This window comes from Octopus bimaculoides, chromosome 7, assembly GCF_046866305.1.
Source record: "Octopus bimaculoides isolate indiv1 chromosome 7, ASM4686630v1, whole genome shotgun sequence".
Taxonomy (NCBI): domain Eukaryota; kingdom Metazoa; phylum Mollusca; class Cephalopoda; order Octopoda; family Octopodidae; genus Octopus; species Octopus bimaculoides.
In genome coordinates, this window is record NC_142934.1 from 51546209 (window position 1) to 51568708 (window position 22500).

The 22500-nt window shown below is 36.4% G+C and overlaps 1 long non-coding RNA gene across 1 annotated transcript in view; it reads right to left on the minus strand.

Moving 5' to 3' along the window:
- The window catches only part of LOC149134697 (uncharacterized), a 151497-nt gene that overhangs the window by 30237 nt on the left and 98760 nt on the right, over positions 1 to 22500 (minus strand). The window contains exon 2 of the long non-coding RNA XR_016242631.1: positions 18637 to 18794. This is a non-coding gene — a long non-coding RNA (uncharacterized LOC149134697). The remainder of the gene's footprint in view (positions 1 to 18636; positions 18795 to 22500) is intronic.

Consider the following 22500-nt stretch of genomic DNA (forward strand, 5'->3'; position numbering starts at 1 on the left):
GGATGATTATAGACGGTGTTAGGTGGAAGGTCAACAGGCGGTTTTTAGAGTATGTGTGTGTTCGTGTTTGTGTGGGGTTGTAGGTGTTGGGTACGTGTACGTGTGTGTGTGTATTTTGTATGTGCGCGTGTGTGTATGTGTATGTTTTTGTGCGTGCGTGTGTGTTTGTGTGTATGTGTATGTTGTGTATATGTGCGTTGCTGTGTACGTGTGTGTGCGTGCGTTTGCTATTGTATGTGCGTGTGTTGTTTATGCCCATGTGTGTGTAATTGTATGCGTGTCTGTGTGAGTGTGTAGTGTTGGTGAGAAGTGTGTGTGCGTGTGTGTGTGTATGTGGGTGTGTGCGTGTGTGTGTATGTGTGTGGATGTGCGTGTGTGTGTGTGGGATTGTGAGTGTTAGGTACGGGTGTGTGTGTGTTTATGTATGTTTATGTGTGTCTGTATGTGTGTTTCCGTGTGCGTGATATATATATATCTGGGAGAATTTACGAAAAAAAAACAACAGACGAAGACAGGTGGAGTAAACAACAAATGGATGTATTAGTTTAACGCTCGGGAATAGAGAAAGTCTTTGACGTTTCGAGCTTACACTCTTCAACTGAAAGGAACACAGAAAGAAACAACGAGAGAAACAAGGAGAAAAAATATAAATATAAATATATATATATATATATACACGGTGGTGCATCAGCATGGCCGCAGCTCTGAGCTGAAACTTTGAAATGAAAAAATATATATGTATATATATATATTTATGTCAGGTTGCTCTTATAAGTATTCCTGAGCGATACTGGTAACATGTAATCCAGAACAACCTGTCTCATGTTCGGGTCGTCGGCGACTAAACTGGCAACCCCACCAAGCTCTCTTGGTGAGGAGGGTGATTGTTGGCATCCTGCGGGATGAAAACTAAGACTCGTCGAAAGGACGTAAGAACTACTGTGTAGTAACGTCCACCCAACAATGTTTGTTTCTGTGTGTGTGTTTAAATTCTGTGTGCGCGTGTTGTTGTGCTGTGCCGTGTGTGTGTATATTTTTATATGCATTTCTTTATATATATATATATATATATATTTTTTTTTTATATTTACTTTTTATATATTTTTATATTTACTTTTTATGTATCTTTATGTGTTTTTACACATCGTATTTATGTGTTTTTTACACATCGTTTTTATATATATTTTATATTTTATATGTACCTCCATTGCATTTACTTTTCTCCTTTCATATCTACATCTTTTATATTGACTTTTCTATGTATTTTCTATGTACTTCTTATATTCTGTCTTTTTTTAATTTTTTTATTTTTTTTTAATATGTGGGGTAGATGAGGCCCATTAGCCAAGTGAAGGCAACTCTTCTAGGAGAAGGACACTCCGACATAAAACCAGGTCCATGACTTCTGTGGGAGCAGACTGGGCTCTTTTTTTTTATGAGGTCGTGGTTAGGACAACCAGTATAGGAGAATAAAACTCCGAATTCAAATTGATCTACTACTGCTGGCTTGCAGTCTCCTTTTGAGGAAAAGCCTAGGAGAGGATACTCTGATATAAAACCTGCAGTCAACTTAGTACTAGTCATCTTGCTCTCGCTTGTCACTGGATTATACTATTTTGACCTAGAGAGTGGCAAAGGTGTTGTACAAGCGTTTGTCACTAAGATCCAATGAAGTACAGATGTCCCCAACAAGACAAAACACTGTCAAATCACAGTCATCTTAGTATGACCCGAGAAAAAATTAGGGAAAAGAAAGAGAGAGAGAGGAGGGGGAAGGATGGATGGGGGGAGGAAGGAAAAAGGAGTGAGAAGGGCAAGAGAGGAGAGGAAGAAAGAAGAAAGGAGGAGAGAAAAGTCCTGTGGCGATGGAGGAGTGGCGACGTATGCAAACTTGACCGGTTGGAAGCATACAGTTACAAATCTGCACATAAGGCGGCAGGGTTCTTATCTTAACATCGCTAACATGTCTTCATGGACAGGGGCTATTTTCGGTGGAGAATCCTGTGTCTGAGCAGCCCTTTTAAGGAGAACACTGCTCACCTGGATATACTGGGAAGGTGCTAGAAAAGGTGCATTAAAAATTGTCTGTCCGCACTCTGCTGGTTAGTTTACTGCGGCTAACGGTGGTTCAATATAGCAGGAACGAACGAAGAAATATAAGCAATAATAAAAAGTATGCGAGGAAAAAGGTTTTACTTAACTTGGCTTGCTGGAATGTGAGAACTCTCTTGGATCGAGCGGATAGGCCTGAAAGAAGAACAGCTCTAGTAACTAAGGAGCTGAGACGTCTTAATGTTGATATTGCAGATCTATCTGAAACAAGATGTTCAGGTGAAGATCATCTTGTTGAAAGAGCAACCGGTTTCACAGTGTTCTGGGTTGGGAGGCCAAAGGGAGAGAAAAGGGAGGGTGGTGTTGGGTTTGCAATTAGAAGTAATTTACTGAAAGACTTAGAACAACCACAAAGTATAAATGACCGCGTGATGGAACTCCGGATCCCTCTCTCTTGTGGACACTTTGTGACTGTTTTCTCCATCTATGCTCCCACACTCTCAGCAAATGAAGAAAATATCCATGCATTCTATGAGGAACTTAGAGGTAGTATCCTCTCAGTCCCTCTGAATGAGAAGTTGGTTGTGCTCGGCGACTTCAATGCACGTGTTGGCAGGAACAATAGTGCTTGGAATGTACTTGGGCGGTATGGAATAGGTAAGGTGAACAAAAATGGTTTACACCTGCTACAAATGTGCTCTGAACTAGGGTTGGCTGTTGGAAACACATTTTTTCACCATAAGCTGAAACATAAAGTCACCTGGGTTCATCCAAGATCAAAGCAAGGTCACATGATTGACCTTGTATTAACTCGGAAATCTGACCTACAGGATTTGTGTAGTCTCAGAGTATTGCGAGGAGCTGATTGTGATACTGATCACAAAATGGTTAGGGCTAAGTTCAAATTCAGGGTTCGTACAAGAAAACGCAGTGCAGGTGTGCGAGTCCCCCAAAAAATTGATGTAGGACAACTTAAACAGCCACAGGTCTCACAGCTATTTCGGGATAGATGCAGTAATATTTATTTTGAAGGTTCATGACAATCTTTTCGAGAAGGATTATATAAGGCTGGAGTGGATGTGCTGGGTTTTAAGAGGAGACAACATAGAGATTGGTTTGACTCCAATGATGCAATGGTAAATGAGCTACTGGCAACAAAGAGGTCTACTTATGAAAAACTTCTTAACCCAAACATTAAGGGCAAAGAAAAACTAGAAAAGGTATACAGAGCGCAGAAAGCAGAACTGCAAAAGGAATTAAGGAGGCTCAAAGATACCTGGTGGAGTAATTTGTCTGAGGAAATACAGGCATCTTATGAAAGGAAAGACATTAAAAACTTGTACGGCTTATTGCGACAAGCTTTTGGACCGCAGTCCTCAACATATGTTCCCTTGAAATCAAAAGACGGAAATGAGGTTATTAAGGATCCTCCTGGAATAATGAGCAGATGGAGGGAGCATTTTGCGGAACTTTTCCATAATCCATCTGTAGTGAACATGGATGTCATAAATAATATCCCCCAAAGAGTGATAATGCAACACATGGACGATGCGCCTTCCATTGAAGAAGTAAAACTGGCAATACGGAAACTGAGATCCAACAAAGCTCCTGGGCTGGATGGTATTCCAGCTGAAATTCTGAAAGCAGGTGGGGATCACATCTCCTCTGAAATTCATAGCCTGTTGTGTCAAGTTTGGACTGAGTCCTCTGTGCCACAGGAATGGATAAACGGCATTCTAATCCCTATATATAAAGGTAAGGGACCCAAATCAGTGTGTGGTAATTCCAGAGGAATAACTCTCCTGGCACATACTGGGAAGATACTTTCGAGGATCATGTTAGAACGTTTCGTGGAGAATGTGTGTCCACATGTGATTCCTGAGGAACAGTGTGGTTTCAGACCCGAGCGGGGAACAATGGATATGATATTTTCTGCAAGGCAGGTTCAGGAGAAATGTTTAGAGGAACAAATGCCACTATACCAGGTTTTTATAGATCTAACTAAGGCATTTGACACGGTAAACAGGGACGCACTGTGGATTGTTTTGTGCAAACTTGGTTGCCCGACACATTTTGTGAGCCTCTTCGAGAAATTGCACAGCAACATGAAAGCTCAGGTAGTTTTTAATGGTAATCTATCTGATGAATTTTCAGTGGACAACGGTGTAAAACAGGGAGATATTCCTGCCCCTACACTTTTCTCTATATATTTTGCCACATTGCTTTGGTATGCATTTGAGGATTGTAACAGGGGAATCGGAATCAGATTCCGGACATCTGGTAGCATATTTAATCTGACCAGGTTTAACTGTAAGGCAAAGGTTTTCAGAGTACTTGTCAGAGAATTGCTCTATGCTGATGATGCTGACTTGCTGGCACACACAGAGGAAGATATGCAACATTTAATGGATAGATTTTCCACTGCATGTACATATTTTGGACTCACAGTAAGTCTGAGAAAAACCAAGGTAATGTTTACCCCCACACCTGGACAAATATATACTGAACCAAACATCTTTGTGAACGGAACAAGATTAGAAGTCATTGACACCTTTGTTTACCTTGGAACCACACTGTCAAGGGATGGTGGTCTTGATGCAGAAATATACTATCGAATAGCGAAGGGAAGTGCTGCATTTGGAAAGCTTGAAAAGCGAGTATGGGCTGATAGAGATATCTCCCTGCAGACAAAAATCAGCATCTACAAAGCGTGTGTATTGACTGCACTTCTTTATTCAGGCGAAACATGGACCACTTACAAGCGTCATGTAAAGATGCTAGAAAGGTTTCATCAAAAGTGTCTAAGACGCATCCTAGGAGTAAAATGGAAGAGCTTCGTAGCAGATATAGAGGTTTTGCGCAGGGCGCACTGTAGCTCAATTGAAAAACATATTATCCTGGCCCAAATGAGATGGACTGGGCATGTAATTAGAATGAAGGATGATCGTTTGCCGAAGCGCTTATTTTATGGTGAGCTCAGCTCTGGTGAGCGACCGCGGCAGAAACCGAGCAAGAGGTATAAAGATTGCATTAAACAAAACCTAAAAAAACTAGATATGTATGAAAGTGATTGGGAAGGAGATGTTCTGGATCGAAGCAAGTGGAGAGCTGTTGTCAGGACGAGCTGTGATGTCTGGGAGGAAAAGATATTTCAGCAACTTGAGCTTAAGCGGGCCTGTCGAAAGGGAAAAATTGTAAACAATGGAGAGTATAGGATGTGTATTGTGTGTGATCGCGTTCTTCTGTCAAAAGCAGGATATGTGAATCACATGAAAACACATGAGGGTAGAAATTCCAGACACCCTAAATACCAACCGCCTTCTGCGACCTGTGGCATATGTCACAAGGTTTGTAAAACAATACCCGGACTTAAGAGACATATGCTGGTTCACAGAGGCGTTTCCTTAGAATCAGATGCCAGCGGGCAAGGATCGAGAGGCCTGAACATTTGTCATCTGTGCTGTAGACCTTGTCGCTCAGCAGCCGGACTTCAAAGTCACTTGAGGGCTCACCAACGGAGTGATTGTACTGCGTGATGATATGTGTGGATTGTTGATGGGATGGCTATCGTCTGTCAAGATGGAGCAGTCGTCATATATATATATATATATATATATATATATATATATATATATATATATATATATATGTGTGTGTGTGTGTGTGTGTGTGTGTATGTGTGTGTGTGTGTGTGTGTATGTGCGTGTGTGTGTGTGTGTGTGTGTGTGTGTGAAAGAAATCGGAATCGACATAGCAGAGTAAGCCCCCCAAACTGGTCTGCTGGGGACAGTTAGAATTTTGAAATTGGTACTAGGATGTTGAATGTCTCACACGATAATTAACAATCAAGTATCAGACCTTATAATGTGCGGGAAGAGATCCTGGGAGACCTCTGAGAGCAGGCTGCTGTCTGCTCTCACAGAATCTATCAGAACAAACAAGACCGAACGTTCTGAGAGGTAAAGCAATAATAATAATAATAATGAACTAATCTATATAGATAATATCGATTTCAATTAAGTAGAAATTGTTGATAGTACAAGTTTCGGCAACAAATGGATTATAATAATAATATAGTGATAGACTTAAGATCGAATATCGATGAAGCAATTGTAATTCTATGTAATTAAATAACTTGCTCATTCCATTCTGCTTGTGAATATTAATATATTTATATGTATGTGTGTGTATATGTATGTATGTATGTATGTATGTATGTATGTATGTATGTATGTGTGTGTGTACGTATGTATGTATGTATGTATGTATGTATGTATGTTTGTATGTATGTATATGTAAAATCCTGTGTTGAAACAGATATTGTTGTATTTGGGGATGGTCATGTTGCCAGTTTAGCCAATAAAAACGCACGCACTATATATTTGGTGTTAATTTGCTTCAGCTTTATTTTATATTACATTAATCGCATTTCGGCCAGAGTTCTTTCGTCACACTTCTGTGACCGCATCAGTAGTCCTTTGCTTTGTTCTTTCTTATTTGTGTGTCTTACCTTACTAACGATCAGCCATTTTGTATTTTGTATTCCTATTGTATGTGTCTTTATTTGCGCTTGCGTATCCCCCTATGTATGTCTATGCTTAGTAAGTGCGTGTGTGTGTATGGGGAATGCCTATATTATCTGTATCCCCTGTTTATACACGTTCGGTTAATTTGTTTTTATTTGTTCATGTGCTTAGACCTACTTGTTATTATTTTTTTCTATTCTTTCTTTTTTTGTATTTTTTGTATTTAATTTAATATAATTTTGTTAACGTATATAGTTATTTAATTCCATTTGCTTATCTGTGTATTGTATTATATTTTGTTCATATTGTTATCAGTTTCTGGGGATTTTATTCTGTCATATGTTGTGGTGTGTTGGGGGTGTGTGCTAGTGTTCCATTCCAGTTTCCTATTCAGGCTAGGTTTATCTTCTATTATGTGTGTAGCTTCTGTAATTTGTCTAAGCTTTGCGTCTGTTCTATGTATGGACAAGATTTTAACTTCTATGTTGTTGAGTGAGCCTCCGTGTTCCTGCTCAGCGTGCTGGTACAGAACTGATGAGCTCTTCTCTTCCTTAAGTTCCCTCCAATGGTCATTTACCCGCTCTCCTATGCTCCGTGCCGTTTCCCCTACGTACGTCGTTGTCTTGTTACTGCATCGTCCCTCTGTACATCTTATACTATAGACTACATTTCTGGCTTTGCAGTTTGTTTGTGGGCTAAATCTACATACAGTACAGTTCCTATCAGTACAGGGGGTTCTACTGAAAGGGTAGATTCTACCGATAAGGGATTTGATAGGGTTGCCTGGTCTTTCAACAACCTTAATTCTTAGTTTAAGTTTGTCTAGGGCCCTTCTAAAGCGGTACGCTAGTTCACCTCTAGGGGTAGTGTCGACGAACATGACACTCTGGTATTTGTGGCTATCATACCATGAGTTGGCCTTCCCTATTTTCTTCTTAATCCTTTCAATGGTGTTCCATGACTTGGTCCTATAAAGTGGGCAAATCCCATTCCTATCGTTACGATTGATAGTTTCAAATTTCCTCATAGTTCCTTTGTATACTCTGATCCTTTCTTTATGGCTGTAACCTGAAAACTGTATGCGGTGAACGAAATGTTGTATATGTCTCGTTAACTCTGTAGGGTCGCACATGCGAGACACATTTCGCATTACTCTGACGAGGTCTGCCATCAATATATTGAAGGGCATAAACCTTTTTCCACGAAAAGATAGCTTAAACTGTGCTCTAAATGGAAGTGTTGTCAAATCCTATTTTATGGACTCAACCATGTTCTAAAATAAGTCGAAAGGTAAGCTACTATAAATCGGCACGAACTTTCCGGACAACCCAATATATATGTTGATTCACAAGAAGTGATAAATTACAGAACTCAGTACAGATGTAGAGTATTCTTTAATACTTTATGACTGAAAGTCTCTTCCGATCACAAGTTGGTAAATCGGGCCTGGTTTTCTTTTGAATAGCCACTGTCCTGAATATGTTTTGAAATATGAAATGGAAGTTTGAAGGAAAAGCTTCTCCTTATGTTCTTTCGTTAAAAAACCTTTGTGAACGACACGTGCAAACGCGACTGCTTCAAGCACACGCTTTTGATTTCACTTCTGGTTCTTGTGGTAATATTATTATAAACATCATAAACTCCATGCAACCGAAGTTAGGAAATTGCATTGCTTTTTAAGCAAAGTTTCAAAATAATACTTTTAAGAAATAATGTTAATTAATATTTTAAAAAACAATGAGTGTGTACGCGAGTGTTCATTTTGCACGCGCATGTGTAGACGCATACATATACACATATGCACACTTATAGACACACACATATATATATACAGAATTATATATTCATGTATACGTGTATACATACACGTATACATATACACATATGCCATTATACCTATACTCACACACAGACAAGCAACCACACATATTAAAACATATATCAATAAAACCTATTAATTAAACATTTCGAAAACCAACGGTTTTTCTGAACCAAAACGAATTTCGAGGAGGCTTGTATTTGCATAAAATATACTTAGCCACGTTAACAAGTCAGTTCTTTTGTTCAAACTATTGGTGCCTTCAACCAAAATTCTCAGTTTTTCGCTCAAACAAAGGTCACATCGAATTTGATTTGAAGCTCCCGTTCCTGTATGGTTGCACATTATCTACAGTAGACCAGGTAATTTTGAATTCATGAGGACTTATTTCACGCAAGGACCACATGAACTTCGAGCCGTAGTGCATTTTCTGTCGGGAGCTGACAAATGAATGTTTATGTTTGCAGAAAGTGAGTTTTAAGTATAGGTTTTAAGCTCATCACTGTTGTTTGATTCAACCTTTGCATTGTATACTATCGACTTTTCTAGGGAGTTGCCATCTAGTGGATAGTTTTTACGCTTGTTTGAGTGTGTGTTTGTCCATCTCCACACATAAAACAACCGGTATTGGTTCCTTTACACCACCGCAACGTAGCAGTTCGAAAAAGAAAGACCAACAGAATGAGCACCACTCTTAAAACATAAGAACTGGGGTCTTCTGCGAATAAACCGTGCAAGGGAGTGCTCCAGCATATTTGCAGTCCAAAGACGAAAACAGGTAAAAGAATAAATGAATGCAAGAATGATAAAATACGCATATACATGTATACAATTCAGTGGTAGAATCATTCAGTTATAGTGGTTTAAAACCAGCACCTGACTTTTGAGTGCTTTTGGCGAAATGCATTTTGTTATAAGCATTCATATTCTTTATTGCCCACAAAGGGCTAAACATAGAGGGGACAAACAAATTAAGTCGATTACATCGACCCCAGTGCGTAACTGGTGCTTTATTTATCGACCCCGAAAGGATGAAAGGCTAAGTCGACCTCGGCGGAATTTGAACTCAGAACGTAGCAGCAGACAAAATACCGCTAAGAATTTCGCCCAACGTGCTAACGTTTCTGATTGAGTCTCAGCTATAAAAGGCAACTTCTACATTTTCTCGCAGTAGTTTCTGAGGCTCTAAAAAAGGAACACGGCAGCTAACCTTCTTCTTCTAAGTTATGTGAGTTGATAGATAGACACACAAATCTCTTGTTAAATAAATATATGACACGTATTAATCACACTGAAGTATTTATAGAGAGTAGTTGGGAAGAAGGTAAAAGAAAAACAATAATTATTGTTGACATAAGAATTTTAGAAACTATGAGAGATATGAAATAGTTTTAAACACGGAAATCGAAGTAGATAAAGCTAAAAATGATTCTTTGTAATTTGGACACAAGGCCTGAAATCTTGTGGGATAGGCTGGTCGATTAGATCGACTCTAGCACTTGATTAGTACTTAGTTTATCGACCCCGAAAAGATGAAAAGCAAAATCGAATTCGGTGTAATTTGGACACAGAATATAAAGACTGACGAAATTTCCACAAAGCGTTTTATCCGGCGAATCAACGATTCTGTCAGCTCGCTGTCTTGCCTTTTTTGCCAGCTAAGTGGACTGGAGCAACGCGAAATGAAATATTTTGTTCAAGAACACAACGCATTGCCCTGTCCAGAAAACGAAATCGCAGTCTTACGATCATGAGTGCAACGCCATAATCATTAAACCACACTTATTCACCCTAAAATTATAAATAATAACCACAGAAGGTATGGCTGTGAGTTCATGGACAGCCTTCGACTTTTCATATAAGATTTTTTAACCCTAATATTTTACAAATTATTGTATATAGCTTTGTGTAACTCTATATCAAACCTGACTGAGGAAATCTATAACTAAAGGTGTTCAAGCTGTGACTGTCCCATAAATTTTTAAGGCATAACGTATTCAGGACTACATTATCGTTGACACGTACGTTTTCTATTTTTAAGCACAGAAGGATTTGATTTAACGGAAATTTGGTTGCTATTTCTAATGAGTCGAGTGGCAACGTAGAAACCCTACTCCCCGTTCTTGTAAGCAGCACTCCCTATCATCACTGGCAATGACCGCATACACTGCATCATAAGGTTTTATGATCGTTGACACCTCGACACATATATGAGATATAAATAATGATTTTTAATATCCATCTAATATTTCTGGAACATTCACAATCTTTATGAAACGTAAGTGAACGTAGAATTGTTTGGAATTTCCCCCCTCTTTGCAACAGGAGTGACAAGAAAAATGACACTGTAGCCGGATATACGTCAGTCATAAATCTGATATCATAAGAAAAACAGTGAAATAAACATGTTCAGAACCTTATTTGTTTCATAAGCAAATCTTGCAACAAGCAAATTAGCTAGTTAGAAAATCTCTATAAGAGATAAAAGCAGTAACTATACTGAGAAGAAATGTTTACCGCCACTTAAACATGGCTGTTCTGTAGGAAACGATGTTACTGCTATTTTTGATCCCACGGGAAGGCCTCCTCTAGTTAGTTATTTGATGCAATCTGCACCCGATATATGTTGCAAGCAGGAGAGTGAACCCCTACCATATTCCAACCACAAGACCACTAGACCGTACAGCTTCGATCTCTTTGTGGTCAACCTCAAAGGTGGATACTCGTCCGCTAGTGATAGCAGTAGTAAACAATCTTAAGACGACTTTTGGCAAAATAAAACAAAAAGTACAGAAGCTGAAATCTCTTCACAAGACAAACGAAAACAATATAACGTTTTAGAAATAGTAGTAGAACAACTATAATTGAAATGTATGCATGTATGTATGTATGTATGTATGTATGTAAGTGTGCGTGTGTGTGTGTGTTTAAGTAAGTTTGAATGTATATATGTATGAATGAGTGGAGGCGCAATGGCCCAGTGGTTAGGGCAGCGGACTCGCGGTCATAGGATCGTGGTTTCGATTCCCAGACCGGGCGTTGCGAGTGTTTATTGAGCGAAAACACCTAAAAAAGCTCCACGAAGCTCCGGCAGGGGATAGTGGCGAACCCTGCTGTACTCTTCCACCACAACTTTCTCTCACTCTTACTTCCTGTTTCTATTGTACCTGTAATTCAAGGGGCCAGCCTTGTCACACTGTGTCACACTGAATATCCCCGAGAACTACGTTAAGGGTACACGTGTCTGTGGAGTGCTCAGCCACTTGCACGTTAATTTCACGAGCAGGCTGTTCCGTTGATCGGATCAACTGGAATCCTCGACGTCGTAAGCGACGGAGTGCCAACAACAACATGTATGAATGAGTGTACTACGTACTATGTATGTATGTTCTCTTTCTCTTTGAATTTTAGAGTAAATTTTGACCGACCACCTGCTTGGTAGCAAGGTTGTGAAGGAAAGTAGCTGGTTTTAAACCATCATTCTTTAAATCTTAAGAAGTTTGTCTGTGTGTCTGTCTGTATTTCGGATTTATTTTAAGCTTTCCCGCTGCAGAATTCAAGCCGGACACCAATAAAGACGCATTACCATTTACGTGAGGGTGTGTACGTATGTATGTATATATTTGTGTATATAAATGCATTGAATATATATGTGTGCGTGTGTATGTATTGTATGTGTGTATGTGTATATATATGAGTGTGTATGTGCATGAATATATGTATGTTTATGTATGTATGCGTGAGTATATGCGTTTATGTATGAGATGTATGTGTATGAATGTATATATGTATAAGCACGTGTATATAAATATAAACAAACTAACATTTGCTCTATTTTTTAAACGCCGAAATGTGTATGTAGATACAGTTTTCCGCTTCATAAGGGTAATTTACTCAATGTTTCTGCTGTTTTAACGGCGTTTCTGCGTTCGAAAATAAATTATCATCTTGTTTCTATGTATATGTATGTAATATGTACGCATGTGTGTTTATGTCAGTGTGTATGTATTTGTATGCATTTAAGTTGACATGTATGCATATATATATATATATATATATACTCTTTTACTCTCTTACTTGTTTCAGTCATTTAACTGCGGCCATGCTGGAGCACCACCTTTAGTCGAGCAAATCGACCCCGGGACTTATTCTTTGTAAGCCTAGTACTTATTCTATCGGTCTCTTTTGCCGAACCGCTAAGTTACGGGGATGTAAACACACCAGCATCGGTTGTCAAGCAATGCTAGGGAGACAAACACAGACACATAAGCACACACACACACACACACACACACACACACACACACACACACACACATATATATATATATATATATATATATATATATATATACATATATACGACAGGCTTCTTTCAGTTTCCATCTACCAAATCCACTCACAAGGCTTTGGTCGGCCCGAGGCTATAGTAAAAGACACTTGCCCAAGATGCCACGCAGTGGGACTGAACCCAGAACCATATGGTTGGTAAGCAAGCTACTTATCACACAGCCACTCCTGCGCCTATATATATATATATATATATATATATATATATATATATATATATATATATATGCATGTGTGTGTGTGTGTGTGTGGGTGTTTGGGTGTGTGGGTGTGTGGGTGTGTGTGTATGATGATAACACAACCGTTAGAAAGAGCTATATCGGACCATGTGAAGACGAATTAAAAGATTGCTATGCTTAATCACTTATCTTCCTTCCGACACAGGGACAAAAGTAAAGCTACTATGTTGGCTAGCCACCTATTGAAGTTAAAGTCGAACGCTACACCGCATACGATAAAGTGGAAACTTGTCGAAAAATGCACACCATATGTTAACGGATCAAAAAATATGTACCCTATGAAAGAATGCAGGTCCTTTTCAGATCTAAGAACTCTAACACATTGTTGAATTCAAGATCCGAAATTTTCAGTGCTACTCTCACTGGATTGAATAACTGTACCACAAACTCTAAGCCACTATCTTTTCAGCCTTATACTTTACGGTCTAATGGCAAATAACTTTAGTTCCCCACTTTTGCTTCTTTCTGTTTTATTTTTCGATTTCCGGTTTTTCAATCTTCCACCTTTTATATTCACTTCTTTTTCGCCTTTTCTCGCTTGTTCGTTATGTCATGTGGACAGTGCTTGATGATTGTGATAAGACACCAAACGTCTTAAAAAATACTGTCTGGCATGCTCTCAGCACATGAAGTTAATAGTAGCACATAAAAGCATATATTGTGTTTATTAAATAATATTTATCTCTCACCAGACGGTATGCTTTTTTGTTGATCTTACCATCACGGAACAATAACTATATGAATACATATGTATGTATGAATATATGTGTGAATGTATCATTTTTTCTTTTATGTTGTATTTATTTCAGTCAATTGACTGCAGCCATGCTGGGGCGTCTTCTTGATGCATTTAGTCGAAGAAATGTACCCCAGTGCTTAGTTTAAAGCTTGGTATTAATTATATCGTTGATTTTTGCCGAAAGGCCAAGCTACGTGAGTGTGCACAAGCCAACACTAGCATACATACATACATACATACGTACATACATACATACATACATAATACATAATACATAATACATACATACATACATACATATATGCATACATACATACGTACATTCATATATATATATATATATATATATATATATATATATATATATATATATATATATATATATATATATATATATATTAGAAATATAATATTTCTAAATCTCTCAGAGAGATTTAAGCAGTAGTGGCGCGACAAAGTTGTAGTATATTGTCAACTTAATGTGACAATCTCAATAAGGGAATACACTACTGCTGTTTAGCCCTAGGAAGCTGGACCGCTTCCTGTCGGCCTTGACACAATTACTGTAATTGTGTCAAGGCCGACAGGAAGCGGTCCAGCTTCCTAGGGCTAAACAGCAGTAGTGTATTCCCTTATTGGGATTGTCACATTAAGTTGACAATATACTACAACTTTATATATATATATATATATATATATATATATATATATATTATAAGGTTTTTCAACTTTTAAATTTTCATATTCAAAAGAGACAGAGACTTCAAATTCGATATATCGATTTATTCACCACTCTATGTTAACATTTCTGTGCCAAACTTATCCAGTGATTGGTCCATTGGATTTAGACATTTCGCACTTCTTCAGGAGTGGTTACCTTTCGAACAAAACACGAAAAACCACATACATAACTATTATTAAGTCTTTAGGATCTCGTTAGCTTTCGTCTTTGTTATTATAGGGGAGATAACTCCTTAATTTTCTATTTTTATTGCTCTCCTGTGGATTTCCACTAGATTAATTAATTATTTTGTTTATTTCTCTTTACTATACTATATTACCCGTATACATATGCATACATACACTTTACCCGTATACCTATCCATATATACATACACACACACATACACATACATATGTATACACATATACGCACACACACACATATACATATATATATATATATATATATATATATATATATATATATATATATATATATATATACATATATACATATATATACACACATACATACAAATACAACACATATACATATATACATACACATGTACATATACATACATATACACATATACATATATATATATATATATATATATATATATATATATATATATATATATATACATATATATATATATATATATATATATATATATATATACACACACACACTTATATGCACTCATCCATATATGCATAATTGCACATACATTAACATACATGAGACATCATGCTGTACTTCATCACATCTTGAGATCATTTATACCAGCGAAATGTACTTCTTATGATATGCGTACATTTCAGAGCATTATTCTTTACTTTATTAATCAATTTATCCTTAGAGAAGAGTATGTGGTATAGTTCCACCGTACAGAGCGAACAATACTTTCTTCCTCTCTCATATGGCATTGATCTAGCTATTATAGACCATTCTAATAAATACTGTTTATTACTTTCCTTAAGACCCCAGATGTATTTGCTAAGACTAGTGCTAGCCATTTTCTTCCTATCTCTAAAGCATGAGAAATGGTTAGAAATTCTACGGCATACCTGTCCTGAAGTGCACCCCAAGTATGTCATGGTATCTGTTTGAGTCTTTACTTTGCATTGATATATTATATTTTTGACTTTCGCATTAGGTCCTTCAAATTTTATTCTCCTAGGGTTTACCTCTTTTACTGTGATTATGCTCTTACTCCTATTATTAATAAATGAACCTCCATTATTATTATTATTATTATTATTATTATTATTATTATTATTACTACTACTATCATTATCACCATTATTATCATTATTATTATTATTATTATTATTACCATCATTGTTATCATTCTCACTATTATTATTATTATTATTATTATTCAGTAGTTTTATTTTTATAACGTGCTTTCACTTCACTACCGAGCGCAGCTCTGTGCGCCTTGGGTATGTGCTGTGGTTTGCTGTGGTGCTCTTATGTTTATTATTATTATTATTATTATTATTATTATTATTATTATTATTATTATTATTATTACTGCCATTTATATTATTATTCAAATTCTCATTCCTACCTGTTTCCCTAGACTCAAGTATTTTAATGTTATGTGCTGCTATTATCTGTGCTATGTTCCTAGTATTTGAAAATCCAAATCTGATTATATGTGTGTTGATAATCTTACCATAGTGTGAGCTCCTTGGGAAGTGTCTACCTATTACTTCTCTAAACTTAGCTATCAGATTACTCCTGATATTTTTCCCAAATGGGATTATGAGCCAGATTTTATTATCCTTATTATTATCCTCATGGTTATTAATATTGTTTTTAAAGAATTTTAAGTTACCTATGTTGTTTTTATGAGGGTACTTTGGTTTATTTAGTTTATTTACTTTGTGTTTATTCCTATTATTATTATTATTATTATTATTATTATTATTATTATTATTATTATTATTATTATTATTATTATTATTATTATTATTGTTGTTGTTGTCAGTTGTTTCAATTCCTTTGCTACCATTTTCAATATAGGAGACCCTTTCTTTATATCCTGCCTTATTTAGTGCTGCATTATAGAAATTAGCTTCATTATTAAATACCCTATTGTTGGCAGATAGTTTGGAGAGTCTTAAAGATATATTTTTTACTAGATTTTCTATTATAGCCCTAGGATGGTTACTTGATTTACTTATATACTGTAGGTTTGTTAGGGGTTTGTGGTATGGTCTATATGTTTTATTCTTAATATCTAATGTTACATCTAGGAAATTTGCTACTGAGACATCATCTTCGTAAACTATACCCATCCCCATTCTGCTGAAAAATCTGGCCAGCCTACCCTTAATTCTCTGTAGTTCCTGGTTTGAGCAATTCCTAACATATAACAGGCAGTCGTCTCTATACAACCCCCCCCCCTAACCCTAGAGAATTGATCATTTAATTCATAGAGGATAAATGATCCCACCATATCAGCTATTTGAGCTGAGTCGGAACTTCCCATGGCAATAGTTAATAATAGTTATGTATGTGGTTTTTCGTGTTTTGTTCGAAAGGTAACCACTCCTGAAGAAGTGCCAAATGTCTAAATCCAATGGACCAGTCACTGGATAAGTTTGGCACAGAAATGTTAACATAGAGTGGTGAATAAATCGATATATCGAATTTGAAGTCTCTGTCTCTTTTGAATATGAAAATTTAAAAGTTTAAAAACCTTATAATATAAATATAAACTGTGAGAACGACCCTTAAGGAATCTAGTTAATGATCTCCTAAGGTAAGTTCTTATGCTATATTGGTAACGGTTGCTACATCCTCTGGAAAAATTATAATATATATATATATATATGTATGTATATATTCTTTTATTCTTTTGCTTGTTTCAGCTATTTGACTGCGGCCGTGCTGGAGCATCACCTTAAAGGGTTTTAGTCGAAGAAATCGACCACAGGGCTTATTCTTTGTAAACTTATTCTATTTTTGCTGATGTGCTACTTACAGGGACAAGCACAGACACACAGACACACACACACACTGAAGCACACGCACATACACACATACACACATACACTCATATATATATATACATATATATGACAAGCTTCTTTCAGTTTCCGTCTACCAAATCCGCTACAAGGCTTTGGTCGGCCCGAAGCTATAGTAGAAGACACTTGCCGAAGATGCCATGCAGTGGGACCGAACCAGAACCATGTGGTTGGGAAACAGACTTCTTACAACACACCCACGGTTGCGCCTATAATATATATATATATATATATATATATATATATATATATATATATATATATATATATATATATATATATATATATATATATATATATATATATATATATATATATATATATATATATATACATACATACACGTATTAGGTCGTCAAGTTGGAAATTCGTACATTTTTTAATATATTAGTTCTTTCTTGGAAATACAGCATCACAGACAGCTCGGAATATTAATGGAGTATTTCATTTTAATGTTATTACACAGCAGATAGTATCAAATTGGTTTGCAAAATTTCGTTCTGGTAACTTTGACCACACAAATAAGCAATGTGGTCGACCAGAAACAAAGGTGGATAATGACGAACTGAAAGCCACCGTCGAGTCAGATCCATTTGTGCCCGTGAATTATCGTTGTTGTTTGGTGTTAACAAGCAAACAATGTTGACTCACCTAGTTCAAATCGGTAAAGTAAAAAAGTTAGATAAGTAGGTTCCACATGAACTCAATGAAAATCAGAAACAGCAACGTTTGGAAGCCTGCATTATGTTACTTTCTCGTCACAAAAATGTATAATTATTTAATCGAATTGTAACATGTGATGAGAAATAGATCCAATACAACAATCGTAAATGTTCGGTACAATGGTTGGACAAAGACGAGCCACCAAAACACAGCCCAAAAAGCAAAACTCATCAAAAGAAGCTGCTGGTGTGTTTGGTGGTCTGGCGCAGGTGTGATCCATTATGATTTCATTAAGCCTGGCTCATCAATCACAGCCGAAGTGTACTCCAGCCAACTAGACCAAATGATACAGAAACTTACAAGAAAAAAGAAAAAACAGCCTAGATTACTCAACAGATTAACTATTTTATTACAAGACAATGCCAGACCGCACATCGCAAAAATGACATTGGCGAAACTATAGGAAACCATACTCACCTGATCTTGCCCCCACTGACTACCACTTCTTCCAGAATTTGGATAACTTTTAGATAGGAAAAAAATTTGATTCCGACGATGCTGTAAAACAGGTCTTCCAAGATTTTATTGACTCTAGATTGCCAGGCTTTTACAGTTCCGGGTTGGACAAGCTACCGCTGAAATGGCAAAAGTGTATTGACAATATGGGTGCATATTTTGATGAATAAAACTATTCCTTGTATTTATAAAACATTATCAAACTTTATTTTTCTTTTCTACAAATTTCATACTTGATGACCTAATACATACACACATATATATAGTGCTGGTTCTTCTGTTCAAGCTCATATTTAGTGCCTGGGAAAATGATAGTCTCTTAAGACTGGAATAATGCTTCGATTATGTAGAAGCATTTATAGTCATCTTCTGCTCAGTTTTAATGCAAGTTGATGGAATTCTAGTAGAAGTCCAGACTAGATTTCCTGCCACTAATAATACCACGGTGTATTTTGATGTTCGGAATTATTTATATTATTACTAATAAAATTATTATTGTTTTGCTCATTGGTAACGTTAATATTACTTTTACTTTTCTTATTAATGCTATCACCATTAATAGCATTAATGCCACTTCAATTTTTTTTCCGTGTTTACTGCATTACTAAATATATTATAACACATACTTAATGCAGACTCGATTTCAAACTTCGTCGGCTAGTGTCCCTTGTTACTGTATATGTAGATTTTATCTCAATGGTTGAATATTTGCATTTTTTTCGAGAAGCTAGTCTAACAAAGCATAGCTTCCTATTGATGATTTCTAGACGAATGAAATCACGTGATATGGGAGTTCCGGCGCTCATAACTGACAATACTCGTCTGCTATGATGTATGTGTATACTCTTGTGTACTAAGCGCCTATATGAGAAGATCTCTCAAGACTAATAGCACAGTATTCAGTGTTCTAACAAAACATCCATATTAAGTTGGATATAAATATTATCTTTTGGTATTAATACTTTTGTTGCTAATAATTAATTGTGATTTGCGACATCAGTGTCTAAGAAAAGATACTGATATTTAATATATCGTAGCAGCGAGATTTGACTGGCATGCGGTGACAGGACGTTTCTCACTGATGATTTCCAGTAGAATGAATTTTTGTGTCCATGACAGACAATTCTTATCTGCTATGATATATGTATGTGCTTTTATGCACATATATATAAACATTTGTTTTTTCATAAGCACCGAAATGAGTATATTAAGATACAAATTTTTCCGTTTTGTAAGGGAAATTTACCCAATGTTTTTGCTGTTCTAACGGCGTTTCTATGTTCTAAAATAAGTTATCTTATTTGAATCGTAATGTATATATATATATATATATATATATATATATATATATATATATATATATATATATATATATATATATATATATATATATATATAAGGTAAGCAGAGTTAGCTGTTATAGTGACCGACTAAAGGATAAAATATTCGTATTTAATGTCGGTACCAGCAGTTACATGTGTTATCTCTGGGCATGGGTATGCAAGCGCACTATGCTACTACGCTCGTAGGGTACAGGTAACAACAGAATAAACAAAGGTTTATCAGGAATAAAATTTAAATAATCAGAAAATGGACAAAACTTTAGATCAACACACAAGTCAATCACCTTTTGGTTTGAACTTGAGAAAGACAGACGTTCTGTCGAAATGTTGTTCAAAAAATAAAACATCTAAAATCGCGCTCTTCGTTTTGACTATTTACCTTCGTGAAGAGTTACGTCAATCCTTTTTTTAAATATAAAAATCAAGTAGATTGAGACGATTGATTTTATGGTACACAGAATAAGAATTGGAACATACAGAAATTCTAGAAGTCACCAAAGCAGCCGGGTGTCTAAGGAAAATCGTAATGTAAATTACAGCTTTTGCGTTTTATTCCTTCTCACAGTTGGCTTGTCAGCCCTATTAGTTTCGCTAGACCCCAGTGTTGAACCCAATCCTGGACCAATGGACTTCGTACCATTCAAATATGAATCAGAAATTGAGAAATCGACATTTCTGTCAGTGAAAAAACTTAATCGTTTTCGTGCTAGAATCAAGAGCCACCTATCCTTTCTGGAAAGATGCAAACAAGAAAAAGTTATACCGGACGGTCTTACATCAAACATACCAATATGTACATCAAAGCCTGACAACTCATTGCTTCAAAAGTTTAAATTAATTGGTGAGAGCAATTCATTTAACATAATGGAAGCTATTATTGAACACTATCGTTCAAAATTAAAACAACTTGGTACAGACATTAAAGAGATTTCGAGTGTCCTTGAAAAGGTATGTTCTAAAAATCGTTTGAATTTTTTGTGGAACTGTTTGGTGAACTTTGAAAAAAAGGAAATTTCGGCCCTGAAAACAAAAAAAGAAAAGAAGCTGAAAAAGCTGATTTCCCATTCCCCTGAGCCAGTGGGCAAGGGAACATTTTGGTTGAGAAGATTTGCTTTGAAATATGAGGAGAAGTCGTTTTTACTTTCAGGACAAATGTTATGTGATAAACTCATTGACGCCGGGTTGAAAATCGTAACGGAAAATTTTCCAGAAATTCCAATACAACCAACCATTTTTTCTCATACGGAATTTCTAACATACAATCCACACCGTACACTGTTTATCCATCACACCAGGAACAATCATTTTGTTTTATCAACAAATTTTTTTGGAGATGTTTATATTTATGACAGTTTGAATTTACCAGTTTCACAGGAACTAATGGCACAAATAACAACGTTGTATTCACCACAAACAAACATTATTCCTACAATTCAACAAGTTCATATCATGAATCCCCAAGTTGGCGCATATGATTGTGGCCTTTTTGCCCTAGCGTATGCATTTGAACTGGTCATTGGAAACGCTCCAGAAAAATTTCTATTTGATCAGTCAAAAATGCGAGCACATTTAAGATTTTGCCTCGAAAACAATAAATTTGTTCCTTTCCCGAAAGTAAAGGTTTTTCAAATGTCTACTAATACCACAGACGTCACTCACTTTCTATCATCCACCCAGAAATGGATTACCCCTAGAAAGACGAGTAAAAATTGTAACGTCTCACATGACCATTCAGAACAAATTTTGTCACCGAATAGGTTCCACATTTTAAGTGAAGATTACGAGCAACACTCAAAAAGTAGTCAGGAATCTAAAGAAAAAAAGACTCTGAAAACCACTTGCCCGAGAAAAACCATCACATTAGAGAATAAGTCGGTTATAAATTTATCCAAATTAAAACTTTCGCCCGACGATGTCTCAGTCTTAGAGCTTGGACTGAGTTTTTGCCCAAGCACTAAAAATTTCGACAAGAATAAACTAGCTCAAGGGCTATTTCAGTTTGTCCGCCGCCACAAGCTGAAAGAATATTTTTTTGAGAAAACTGGTAACGAGGCGGCAGAAAACCCTATATTTCCTAAAAGTAATGATGATGATGATGATCGAATCTGGCATAATTGGATTGAAAAGAATCCCAATTGGTATCCAGATAAAGTTCGGGAGGGACGTTCACAAGCACTACTAGAATTTCTTGAATCTTGTCAGGCAAGCATTAGAGAAAGCCTTAAAACAACTGGAAAGAAATCCTGGAATAACCTCACAAATTCCCAGCGTTACGCACTCCGACGTCTAGCTAATAACGATTCTATTGTTATTAAGATGGCGGATAAGGGAGGCGCTATCGTCATTATGGACAAAAGTGAGTATATTTCGGCTTGTGAAGAAGTTTTAAATGACAAAACTTCATATGAAGAATTACCTGTCGATCCAAACCCAAATTACAGAGAGGAACTTGACAAAATAATATTGGAAATGGAGGAAAACA